The sequence below is a fragment of the Rutidosis leptorrhynchoides genome, chromosome 1 (genome assembly GCF_046630445.1).
Source record: "Rutidosis leptorrhynchoides isolate AG116_Rl617_1_P2 chromosome 1, CSIRO_AGI_Rlap_v1, whole genome shotgun sequence".
Taxonomy (NCBI): domain Eukaryota; kingdom Viridiplantae; phylum Streptophyta; class Magnoliopsida; order Asterales; family Asteraceae; genus Rutidosis; species Rutidosis leptorrhynchoides.
In genome coordinates, this window is record NC_092333.1 from 232,170,916 (window position 1) to 232,185,341 (window position 14,426).

The window sequence follows — 14,426 nt, forward strand, 5'->3', positions numbered from 1 at the left end:
AAATTAAATTTTAAATAGTTTGCTTATGAAGTGTTATCATAGTAAACATCTCTATTTCATGAATCATGTAAGCGACTTTCAAGACGTTTGACCCATTTGACTCAATTATTTATAAACATGTCATAGTCAGAGTGGACCATCCATTTTGGAACATGTTGAAATAATATAATCAGTGCATTATGTTATGTTAGAACATCAAAAGCTAAAGTTTTTCGAATTCAAAGAATTTGAATGAAAACAATAGTGTTTTCCAAATTCAGTGTACCCAATATTTGTAATTTCTAATTTTAGCTACAATAGAGTTCAAGTCTTTATAGTATGTTCATTTCACATGTACTTATTTTCCTTTCAGTTAACATGAGATGCAGCACTTGCGTACTTTTGACAAAGTTGAATGAATTCACTACTCATGGACAATTTCATATACCGCACGATCAAAAATGCCAAACCCTCGCTGCAGCAAAGCCATATTTGATGCTTTCTTTGTGGTTTGGATATTGATCAACATGGCAACTGGTCATGTAAGAATATATCTGTAATTTTTATTGTTTATGATTATTAAGGTTGAAAATCTTTTATTTATACTATGTTCGATTAGTTGTTTTCTTATAGTAGTTGAATCAGGAGTCAAATATATGCTGTTGTTTTATGTTCATCATTTTCATTTGCAGATACAAATGTTGTGTTGTTTCTATTATGTCTTTTTATCTTCCTTGAAAAATCATAGTTTTGTTACAAATTTTATAACTATTCATAATTTTTGCTCTATAGGTGTTTTCACATTATTATCGGGACATTGGTGATCGTGAGGCACATCAGAACTTTCTATGTAGTCTTCATAACTCTATGTCTAGAACTTCCGTATGTTAAACAGAAACTATAGTCTATATTGTCTGTATTAAAATATATATGCATTCACCTATGCAAAACAACACAAACAAAAATCAGTTTATCCACTAGCGCAGCAACGCGCGACCCTCTACACTAGTTAAATGCTATATAATGTAATGTAACTAGTTTATAGCCCGTGATTTCGCGGGACTTTTACAAAAATGATTATAAAAAACTTATAGGTTTAAAAAGAAATGTGAACGAAGGTACAAATTTCTTTGCATGATAAGAAATATTATTGAGTTACAAATAGAAAATATTATAAAAGGACACGTAAAGTATATAGCATGTAAATTTTAGTTGGAGTCGTGAAAAAAATGTAGCAAATCATTTGCTAGTAACAACATAAATTGAATGCTAAAGAAACATAATAAAATGTCATATTTGTAGACACAATTGCCAAACACTGCTTGATGTCGTAAGTCAGTTGAGGTAGAAACTTATTGACAATACTTGATAGTGTGAATTCACTTGTTTTGAGCGTAGGTTGCATCTTGGTTAAAAAAAATTTCAAGTAATTGATTAGCTGGTGCGAATAGAAAAGTGCATGTACATGTGGCAAACCAAACCCATTTTTCATAATTACTGCCACAATTTAGGTTTTTAATTTAACTGCGCACACATAAACGAATCCCTTTAAAAGTATCAGACGCTTATTTTCAATTGCATCAAATTGAACACACAATGTTTACAAAACAAATATCATACATTGATTTTATCTGTAATAATTGTTGGAAAATCGTGTGTACTTTTATCAAAACAGATTAACGCAGCGGATAGTTAAAATAATAATCTTTTATTATTTTATGAACAAAATTTAACAAGATTAAATTTTCACTTATTTAATGAAGCATGCACACGATTAATCTTTTCCAATGATCCAGTTACACCATAATAATTGTCATGAATATAAAACAAAAGAGGAGTTAACGATATACCTTTCTTGGAGAATTGATGAGACGGAGAGAAACTTACGATCAAAAGTATGACCGTCTCTTTGGATAGTCCATACTACACTTCAAACGACCGTCAATGGATGCTAGTCCAAACCCAAGTAATATTAATCAACCTTTTGTTAATATTATGAAATCAAAATATGTAATATGTGTTTTAGTTTTCTGAAAGAATACGATATGAATTAATTTGGTGCAATATATAAAGATATTTTTTTAACACACCCGTGAACCTTTATGAAAAATACGTGAATCCAAATTAGAACGAATATATATATCATAAAATCGTATTTCTCAAATACTTCAGGGGTATGTTATGTAACTTATAATTAATAGTTTCTATCGCTTTCATGTGAATAGTAAATTAATTAATTTCGATTCATTTACTATTCATATGAATAGTAAATAAATTAATTTCGATTTACTATTTTGTTACTTGAGTAATATATATACATCATATATATATTTTATTTGACGTCTCGGTGTATATGTGTGTGACTCCGAAGGCTCAAATGAGGTTGGCCATATAGTTATATGTTGTACCTTGCACATTAATCCTACAGACTCCCACTTGTGCATGGCACAATACCAAGTAACTATACAAACAATGGTAAGCGTCTAACAACACGTCATTGTCCCCAAATTCATCTGAGGGTAGTTTCTCGAAACTTTTTATGGTAAGTTTTAAATGTCATCCGTCCTTTTGTTTCAGATACTTTAGTTAAACTTGAGATATGGATCATCGGTCATTCTCATTTGTTTAACAATTTTGTTTCTTGATCTTAGAACTGAATTAGATCACCAAATTAATTAAGTATGATCTTAATTACATCTGGGTGCGGCCACACAAATATCTTATTCATTCATCAAGGAGCTCAAAAAGTATCTAACTCCAAACATTTTAGAGGAACAAATCCTATATTGCATACACGTGTCTATCACGAGTTTTACATTATACCCAATAATGGCCTTTATAACAGCCTTATTCAGGACAGCGTTTAACCATATCAAAATACAATGCTACACTCATCAAGACGGGCGTGCATCTCAAGTCTAAGGACACAAAGACATAATCACTAAAAGATTTACTACTGACTACGATCCATGTAGTGACATCTCATGGTTGGGTCATGTGACGATCGCTCCAAATCCATATGGACGAACACGTCATTCATTGATTTCATTGCGAGGTATTTGACCTCTATATGATACGTTTTGTAAACATTGCATTCTTTTGAAAAGGCACACCATAAATGAATATTTAAATCAAAGGTTTTCGACATCTGATGATTTCTACATATAGACAATCACCATAAATAATAGTTTACAACAGTATTTCCGTTGACAATGCAGTCAAAATAAGATACATGGTGATGATTTGGTGAATGCAACGTCTCCTTGAAAAATATGTCATGTAAGACTCCATGCACATAGCTTGTTTAACATCTAAGCAAACAGCGGAAGACTTCTAGGAAACTTGAGAATAAACATGCTAACAAGTGTCAACACAAAGGTTGGTGAGTTCATAGTTTTAATGTTGCGCATAATCTGTATATAAAGGTGGATCACAAGATTTCAGTTGTTCAATCCAGAAACGTTTATCAAAATATTCTACGAAATTGAGCACCCTGGTAACTAAACTTAACGTATATATATTTTATACCCTTTGTATAATCATCTTAATAATACACGCAAACCAACGCGTACGCTTCTCAAATAGCATACGTCCATTAAAAGGCTAGCGCTCTAGCTCGGACGGGGGTATCAAGCCCTATGGATCCATATATAACTACTCGCGCCCACCAGTTCATATAACCGGCAGTTACTAGTTACCAAAGCTAAGGGATTTTCGGTTCAAACTCAGTATAGAATTTTGTATGTACTTGTGTCCATTGTTTAAAATAAAGTGCATGTATTCTCAGCCCAAAAATATAGATTTCAAAAGCAATTAAAAAGGGAGCAAATGAAACTCACCTTAGCAGCATATAAAGTCGTTCACCAAAATGTGATCGAAACACGGATTACCAAATAACCGTAGATCTCAACATATCAATATTGAGATTCAATATTGTAGAAAAGTACGTAGACGTAACGGAGATGATAACACTAGGTTTGACTTGCAAATAATACCCATGAATAATACCATAACCTCCTTGGCAACAACCCATAATTTCCTTAGCTTTATCCCGCTCATAAAACTATTTTGAAAGTGACACGCTCATGACCTCGTCGTAGTATTTTATGTATAATACTAATAATAATACAAATACTACTAATAATAATAAGATTAATAATAATTTTAATCTTAATAATAATAATAATAATAATAATAATAATAATAATAATAATAATAATAATAATAATAATAATAATAATAATAATAATAATAATAATAATATAATTAATAAATATAATACGGAGTAATTTTTAAATCAAAACAGAGACAGATATCTCGAGCTTTTATAGGTGTGGCCTGTCCAGGACTGCCATGCGATCGCATGGCCTCCAAGACCATTTCCCATGCGATCGCATGGGATGGATTTCCAGCTCATGATCTTTTAACTTCTAGTTTGTCGACATATTTTTTAATTATAAATATAATATATTTAATTTATATAATTAATTATATATTATATTAAATTCACATGCATAGTTGACTTGTAATTTTTGTTCCGATAAGTCGTACGTCGTCACTCGACTTATGTCCCGATTCCGGTTTTTCGAACGTCCTATCGTATACTGAGAAAACTTGTACTTTACGTTTCGTGAATCGTACCTTTGTCAAAATATAGTCTTAAATCATCCATAAACTATACCATTGTAGCAAAAGTTACTCAATTTTTACTGTAGCAATTCAATGTAGCAAAGTCAATTTTTACTTTAGCAATTAACTGTAGCAAAGTCAATTTCACTGTAGCAAATAGTGATTTTTGAAAACACTGTAGCATTTTGGGTACTGTAGCAATTTGAAAATGTTACTATCGTTTACTAAATAACTTGAAATTATATATATGTATATATCTTTTTAATATACATATATCAGTTTTTAAATACACATTGGAAGTTATTTATAAATAAATTTTAATAATAAATATTTCAACTTATCATATATATTCAAATAGATATTTAAACCAATAAGTTTAATGTACGGTATCAAATAATTAATACATTGTTACCTTTTCAAGTTATAGTATATATGTATCTATTTACATATAATTGTTCGCGAATCGTCGAAAACAACCGAAGGGTATTTAAATATATAAAAGTAGTTCAAAAATTTTGAGATTCAGTTTTACAGACTTTGCTTATCGTGTCGGAAATGTTAATCATACAAAGATTAAGTTTAAATTTGGTCAGAAATTTCCGGGTCATCACAGTTCATTCCAATATTCATCATCAATGAATACATATGAATTTTAGTCTCAACAAGTTAACTATTCATCATCAATGAATATAACCAAAATTTCACATTAATCTTAATTCATGTTATTCCCATAACATGACCGATTATGGAGATTTTGAATAATCAACAATTATTCATGGATTAAATATGCTAATATAGAACACAGTGATATAAATGAAAACGATCATACCAACTATATATCAATTCATTAATATAAAACTGCTTAATGTTCCAAAAATATCCAAATACTAAATTACAAATGAAAAAGATCATCAGCATAACGAAGTCTAGTATTACTAGAATGATCATCATGCTTGTTGTGCATCATGGGTTTCATGAACGGGTCAGCCACATTATCATTTGTATGAACCTTTAAGAATATTAATATCATTCCTCTTAATGACTTAGTGAATGTAGTTAAACTTTTGAAGAATGTGCCAGATACTTTTATGTACATGTGATTCTTTCAAAAGTATATTATCACTCGAACTATCACAATACATATTATAGAAGATTAAATGTTGTGTACTACTCTGAGTATAACAACAAACTTTCTTATCCAGACAGCTTTCTGAGCAGCTTCTCAGTCAACAATGTATTCTGATTTTGTTGTAGATTGTTCAATAGTGCTCTGCCTAGAGCTCTTCCAATTAACTGTCTTGCCCATCATGACAAAGAAACAATGTGACTGGATAGAGAATCATCTTGATCAGTTTGGAAACTAGAATCAGTATAAAACTTAATACTTAACTCTTCTTCCAAACCACCGTAAACCAAGAACATATCATTAGTACTCTGCAAATACTAAAGAATATTCATAACAACAATCTAATGTACTTCACCTGGATTATGTTGACAATGACTCGTCAAACTCAAAACTAACGAAACATCGAGTATAGTACATATCATGGCATACATAATGGATCATATAGCCGAAGCATATGTGATACATTTCATTTGTCTCATCTCATCTGCTGTGATAGGACTTTTGAGACTTTCTCACGGTTATGCCCTTTTGCATTGGCAAAGCTCCATGCTTGGAGTTTTGCATGTTAAATCTCTGCAAGATAATGTATGTACTTTAATTCAAACCAATAAGCCAATTGGATCTATTGTATAGATCCTCATTCCAATAATATAAGTAGCTTCATCAAGATCTTTTATGGAAATACATTCTCCAAGCCAAGACTTGACATCTTGAAAGTTGGAATGTTATTTCTAATAAGTAATATGCCATCAACATATAAGATCAAGAAGACTACTTTGCTTCCACTAGCTCTAATGTAAACTCAGGGCTTATCTTGGTTTTGAGAAAAAAATTAAACACTTTGATTTTCTCATTAAACTTAAGATTCTAGCTCCAGGATGCTTGCTTTAATCCATAAATGGATTTTAGAAGCTTGCATACTTTATTAGGATGCTTAGGATTCATAAATCCTTCCGGATGAACCATATATACGTCCTCGCTTAGGTCGCCATTTAGGAAAGTGGTTTTGACATCCATTAGCCATATTTTATTATCATGAAAAGTAAACATGGCAATAAGTATCCTAATTATTTTAAGGCTCGCGACTGGTGAAAAACTTTCATCATAACCTTTTGTCACCAATCGAGCTTTAAAAGTGTTTACATTACCGTCCATATCATTCTTCCTTTGAAGACCCATTTTTTTTACCTCATTGTCTTACAATTGGGTAGAAGATCAATCAAGTCTCATACTTGATTATCCTTCATGGATTGCATATCTGTATTCATAGAATCTAGTCATTTTCAAATTCAGGATCTGATATGGCCTCACGCAGCTAGAGGGTTCATCATAATCCCTTAGTTGAGGTTTATCTGACTTAATCAGATAATTAAACCTCATAAGTCGATGAGTTCTACTACAGCTATAAAGTGCAGGTGTAACACGTTCTGGCTCACCAACAGTGCGCTCAGTTTCAACGTGTGGATTGCTAGTGCTTACTGAAGGTATGTCACTTTAAAGTACTTGAATTTCTTCAAGATCTACTTTACTCCCACTAACTTCTTGTAAGAGAAGATCTCTTTCCAGGAATTCAGCAGACCGAGCAGAAAATACGTTGTCTACAGCTTGGTAGTAAAAGTAGTAACACATTGTTTCCTTTATGTATCGTACAAAGTAACATTAGATAGTTCTGGGTTCTAATTTGTTTGAAGTGTCATGCTTCACGTACGCTTTACAACCCCAGACTTTCTGATAAGACAACTTGGGATTCTTCCCATGCCATAACTCATATGGTGTCTTTTCAACCTTCATAGTTGGAATCACATTGAGTATGCCTGTAGCAGACTCTCATGCATATCCCTAAAAGACGGTAGTAAAGAAATCTGACTCATCATAAATCAAACTATATCAAGTAAAGTTCGATTCTTTTTACTCAGACACACCATCGTGTTGTGGTGTGTAAGGTAGAGTGAACTATGAGACAATCCCACAATTCTTTAGGTGGTCCAAAAAACTCTTGACTCATAAATTTACTTACTCCATCGGAGCGAAGTGCTTTAATGGTCTTTCCAAGCTGATTATCTACTTCATTTTGGAATACTTTTAAATGTTAAAATAGCTTTATGTTTATGTTTCAGCAAGTGAACATAATCATAGCTACTGTACTCATCAGTAAACGTAATGAAGTAAAATTAACTAAATCTATACATTGTTCTTAAAAGGCTACATACAACAGTATGTATTAGTCCTAAAAGATCTTTAGCTCTTTTACCTAAATCAGAGAAAGAAGGATTTGTCATATTTTCACATAAACATGACTCGCATACATCAAATGACTCAGATTCAATTGTGAAATGTCCCATTCTTATTGATTAAAAACGTTCCATATTAATTGATTTTTTTGCAAGGTTTTGACCTCTATATGAGACGTTTTTCAAAGACTGCATTCATTTTAAAACAAACCATAACCTTTATTTCATCAATAAAGGTTTAAAAAACTTTACGTAGATTATCAAATAATGATAATCTAAAATATCCTGTTTACACACGACTATTACATAATGGTTTACAATACAAATATGTTACAACGAAATAAGTTTCTTGAATGCAGTTTTTACACAATATCATACAAGCATGGACTCCAAATCTTGTCCTTATTTAAGTATGCGACAGCGGAAGCTCTTAATAATCACCTGAGAATAAACATGCTTAAAACGTCAATAAAAATGTTGGTGAGTTATAGGTTTAACCTATATATATCAAATCGTAACAATAGACCACAAGATTTCATATTTCAATATACATCTCATACATAGAGATAAAAATCATTCATATGGTGAACACCTGGTAGCCGACATTAACAAGATGCATATATAAGAATATCCCCATCATTCCGGGACACCCTTCGGATATGATATAAATTTCGAAGTACTAAAGCATCCGGTACTTTGGATGGGGTTTGTTAGGCCCAATAGATCTATCTTTAGGATTCGCGTCAATTAGGGTGTATGTTCCCTAATTCTTAGATTACCAGACTTAATAAAAAGGGGCATATTCGATTTCGATAATTCAACCATAGAATGTAGTTTCACGTACTTGTGTCTATTTTGTGAATCAATTATAAAACCTGCATGTATTCTCATCCCAAAAATATTAGATTTTAAAAGTGGGACTATAACTCACTTTCACAGATTTTTACTTCGTCGGGAAGTAAGACTTGGCCACTGGTCGATTCACGAACCTATAACAAATATGTACATATATATCAAAGTATGTTCAAAATAAATTTACAACACTTTTAATACATTTTGATGTTTTAAGTTTATTAAGTCAGCTGTCCTCGTTAGTAACCTACAACTAGTTGTCCACAGTTAGATGTACAGAAATAAATCGATATATATTATCTTGAATCAATCCACGACCCAGTGTATACACGTCTCAGGCTAGATCACAACTCAAAGTATATATATTTTTGGAATCAACCTCAACCCTGTATAGCTAACTCCAACATTACTGCATATAGAATGTCTATGGTTGTTCCAAATAATATATATACATGGGTCGATATGATATGTAAAAACATTTGCATACGTGTCTATGGTATCCCAAGATTACATAATATATTAGAATACATGTATAATACAATATAAGTTAGCTAAGATATGATTTGTATAGAATTGTTAATATTTCCCGTAGCTACAAAAATAAAAAAATATCCAATCTTGTTTTACCCATAACTTCTTCATTTTAAATCCGTTTTGAGTGAATCAAATTGCTATGGTTTCATATTTTACTCTATTTTATGAATCTAAACAGAAAAAGTATAGGTTTATAGTCAAAAATATAAGTTACAAGTCATTTTTGTAAGAGGTAGTCATTTCAGTCGAAAGAACGACGTCTTGATGACCATTTTGAAAAACATACTTTCACTTTGAGTTTAACCATGATTTTTGGATATAGTTTCATGTTCATAAGAAAAATCATTTTTTCAGAAGAAAAACTTTTAAATCAAAGTTTATCATAGTTTTTAATTATCAACCCCAAAACAGCCCGCGGTGTTACTACGACGGCGTATGTCCAGTTTTACGGTATTTTTCGTGTTTCCAGGTTTTAAATCATTAAGTTAGCATATCATATAGATATAGAACATGTGTTTAGTTGATTTTAAAATTCAAATTAGAAGGATTAACTTTTGTTTGCGAACAAGTTTAGAATTAACTAAACTATGTTCTAGTGATTTCAAGTTTAAACCTTCGAATAAGATAGCTTTATATGTATGAATCGAATGATGTTATGAATATCATTACTAACTCAAGTTTTGCGGATAAACCTACTGGAAAAGAGACAAATGGATCTAGCTTCAAAGGATCTTGGATGGCTTGAAAGTTCTTGAAGTAGAATCATGACACGAAAACAAGTTCAAGTAAGATTTCCACTCGAAATAAGATTATTATAGTTATAGAAATTGAATCAAAGTTTGAATATGAGTATTACTTTATATTAGAAAGATATCTTACTGTAAATAAGAAAGATTTCTTGAGGTTGGATGATCACTCTACAAGATTGGAAGTAAGCTAGCAAACTTGGAAGTATTCTTGATTTTTATGAAACTAGAACTTGTAGAATTTATGAAGAACACTTAGAACTTGAAGATAGAACTTGAGAGAGATCAATTAGATGAAGAAAATTGAAGAATGAAAGTGTTTGTAGGTGTTTTTGGTCGTTGGTGTATGGATTAGATATAAAGGATATGTAATTTTGTTTTCATGTAAATAAGTCATGAATGATTACTCATATTTTTGTAATTTTATGAGATATTTCATGCTAGTTGCCAAATGATGGTTCCCACATGTGTTAGGTGACTCACATGGGCTGCTAAGAGCTGATCATTGCAGTATATATACCAATAGTACATACATCTAAAAGCTGTGTATTGTACGAGTACGAATACGGGTGCATACGAGCCGTCGTTTTGGTTTTGGTTCGTTTTGCCAAGTTTCTAGGAATATATAATGTTTCCCTAATACGAGCCGTCGTTTTCCACATTGGTTTAGAAAAACCTGGTGGTTTAGAGGTTCCCGGGTCATTGTTACAACTTAAGGACTTCGGGGGTTGACGATACATATAAAGTTCATCGGGGTTGGAATTAGATTTCTCTATTTTTATGCCCTTTCCCTTATTATTTTCTTTTGCCTTTTTAAATTCAGTTGGGGTAATTTCTATAACATCATCGGAATTCTCGTCGGAATCCGATTCATCGGAGAATTGGTAATCCTCCCAATATTTTGCTTCCTTGGCGGAAACACCATTGACCATAATTAACCTTGGTCGGTTGGTTGAGGATTTTCTTTTACTTAACCGTTTTATTATTTCCCCCACCGTTTCTATTTCTTCATCCGGTTCTGATTCTTCTTCCAGTTCCGATTCTTCTTCCGGTTCCGACTCTTCTTCCGGTTCCGACTCTTCTTCCGGTTCCTCTTCGGGAACTTGTGAATCAGTCCACGAATCATTCCAATTTACATTTGACTCTTCATTATTATTAGGTGAGTCAATGGGACTTGTTCTATAGGTAGACATCTATCACATAATATCAAACGCGTTAAGAGATTAATATATCACATAATAATCACATGTTAAAAATATATAGTTTCCAACAAAATTTGTTAAGCAATCATTTTTCAAGTAAACATGGTCGAAGTCCAGACTCACTAATGCATCCTAACAAACTCGATAAGACACACTAATGCAAAATTCTGGTTCTCTAAGACCAACGCTCGGATACCAACTGAAATGTCCCTTTCTTATTGATTAAAAACGTTCCATATTAATTGATTTCGTTGTGAGGTTTTGACCTCTATATGAGACGTTTTTCAAAGACTGCATTCATTTTTAAAACAAACCATAACCTTTATTTCATAGATAAAGGTTTTAAAAAGCTTTACGTAGATTATCAAATAATGATAATCTAAAATATCCTGTTTACACACGACCATTACATAATGGTTTACAATACAAATATGTTACAACAAAATAAGTTTTTTGAATGCAGTTTTTACATAATATCATACAAGCATGGACTCCAAATCTCGTCCTTATTTAAGTATGCGACAGCAGAAGCTCTTAATAATCACCTGAGAATAAACATGCTTAAAACATCAACAAAAATGTTGGTGAGTTATAGGTTTAACCTATATATATCAAATCATAATAATAGACCACAAGATTTCATATTTCAATACACATCCCATACATAGAGATAAAAATCATTCATATGGTGAACACCTGGTAACCGACATTAATAAGATGCATATATAAGAATATCTCCATCATTCCGGGACACCCTTCGGATATGATATAAATTTCGAAGTACTAAAGCATCCGGTACTTTGGATGGGGTTTGTTAGGCCCAATAGATCTATCTTTAGGATTCGTGTCAATTAGGGTGTCTGTTCCCTAATTCTTAGATTACCAGACTTAATAAAAAGGGGCATATTCGATTTCGATAATTCAACCATAGAATGTAGTTTCACGTACTTGTGTCTATTTTGTAAATCATTTATAAAACCTGCATGTATTCTCATCCCAAAAATATTAGATTTTAAAAGTGGGACTATAACTCACTTTCACAGATTTTTACTTCATCGGGAAGTAAGACTTGGCCACTGGTTGATTCACGAACCTATAACAATATATACATATATATCAAAGTATGTTCAAAATATATTTACAACACTTTTAATATATTTTGATGTTTTAAGTTTATTAAGTCAGCTGTCCTCGTTAGTAACCTACAACTAGTTGTCCACAGTTAGATGTACAGAAATAAATCGATAAATATTATCTTGAATCAATCCACGACCCAGTGTATACGTATCTCAGTATTGATCACAACTCAAACTATATATATTTTGGAATCAACCTCAACCCTGTATAGCTAACTCCAACATTCACATATAGAGTTTCTATGGTTGTTCCGAAATATATATAGATGTGTCGACATGATAGGTCGAAACTTTGTATACGTGTCTATGGTATCTCAAGATTACATAATATACAATACAAGTTGATTAAGTTATGGTTGGAATAGATTTGTTACCAATTTTCACGTAGTTAAAATGAGAAAAATTATCCAATCTTGTTTTACCCATAACTTCTTCATTTTAAATCCGTTTTGAGTGAATTAAATTGCTATGGTTTCATATTGAACTCTATTTTATGAATCTAAATAGAAAAAGTATAGGTTTATAGTTGGAAAAATAAATTACAAGTCATTTTTGTAAAGGTAGTCATTTCAGTCGAAAGAACGACGTCTAGATGACCATTTTAGAAAACATACTTCCACTTTGAGTTTAACCATAATTTTTGGATATAGTTTCATGTTCATAATAAAAATCATTTTCTCAGAATAACAACTTTTAAATCAAAGTTTATCATAGTTTTTAATTAACTAACCCAAAACAGCTCGCGGTGTTACTACGACGGCGTAAATCCGGTTTTACGGTGTTTTTCGTGTATCCAGGTTTTAAATCATTAAGTTAGCATATCATATAGATATAGAACATGTGTTTAGTTGATTTTAAAAGTCAAGTTAGAAATATTAACTTTTGTTTGCGAACAAGTTTAGAATTAACTAAACTATGTTCTAGTGATTACAAGTTTAAACCTTCGAATAAGATAGCTTTATATGTATGAATCGAATGATGTTATGAACATCATTACTACCTTAAGTTCCTTGGATAAACCTACTGGAAAAGAGAAAAATGGATCTAGCTTCAACGGATCCTTGGATGGCTCGAAGTTCTTGAAGCAGAATCATGACACGAAAACAAGTTCAAGTAAGATCATCACTTGAAATAAGATTGTTATAGTTATAGAAATTGAACCAAAGTTTGAATATGATTATTACCTTGTATTAGAATGATAACCTACTGTAAGAAACAAAGATTTCTTGAGGTTGGATGATCACCTTACAAGATTGGAAGTGAGCTAGCAAACTTGAAAGTATTCTTGATTTTATGTAACTAGAACTTGTAGAATATATGAAGAACACTTAGAACTTGAAGATAGAACTTGAGAGAGATCAATTAGATGAAGAAAATTGAAGAATTAAAGTGTTTGTAGGTGTTTTTAGTCGTTGGTGTATGGATTAGATATAAAGGATATGTAATTTTGTTTTCATGTAAATAAGTCATGAATGATTACTCATATTTTTGTAATTTTATGAGATATTTCATGCTAGTTGCCAAATGATGGTTCCCACATATGTTAGGTGACTCATATGGGCTGCTAAGAGCTGATCATCGGAGTGTATATACCAATAGTACATACATCTAAAAGCTGTGTATTGTACGAGTACGAATACGGGTGCATACGAGTAGAATTGTTGATGAAACTGAACGAGGATGTAATTGTAAGCATTTTTGTTAAGTAGAAGTATTTTTATAAGTGTCTTGAAGTCTTTAAAAAGTGTATGAATACATATTAAAACACTACATGTATATACATTTTAACTGAGTCGTTAAGTCATCGTTAGTCGTTACATGTAAGTGTTGTTTTGAAACCTTTAGGTTAACGATCTTGTTAAATGTTGTTAACCCAATGTTTATAATATCAAATGAGATTTTAAATTATTATATTATCATGATATTATGATGTACGAATATCTCTTAATATGATATATATACATTAAATGTCGTTACAACGATAATCGTTA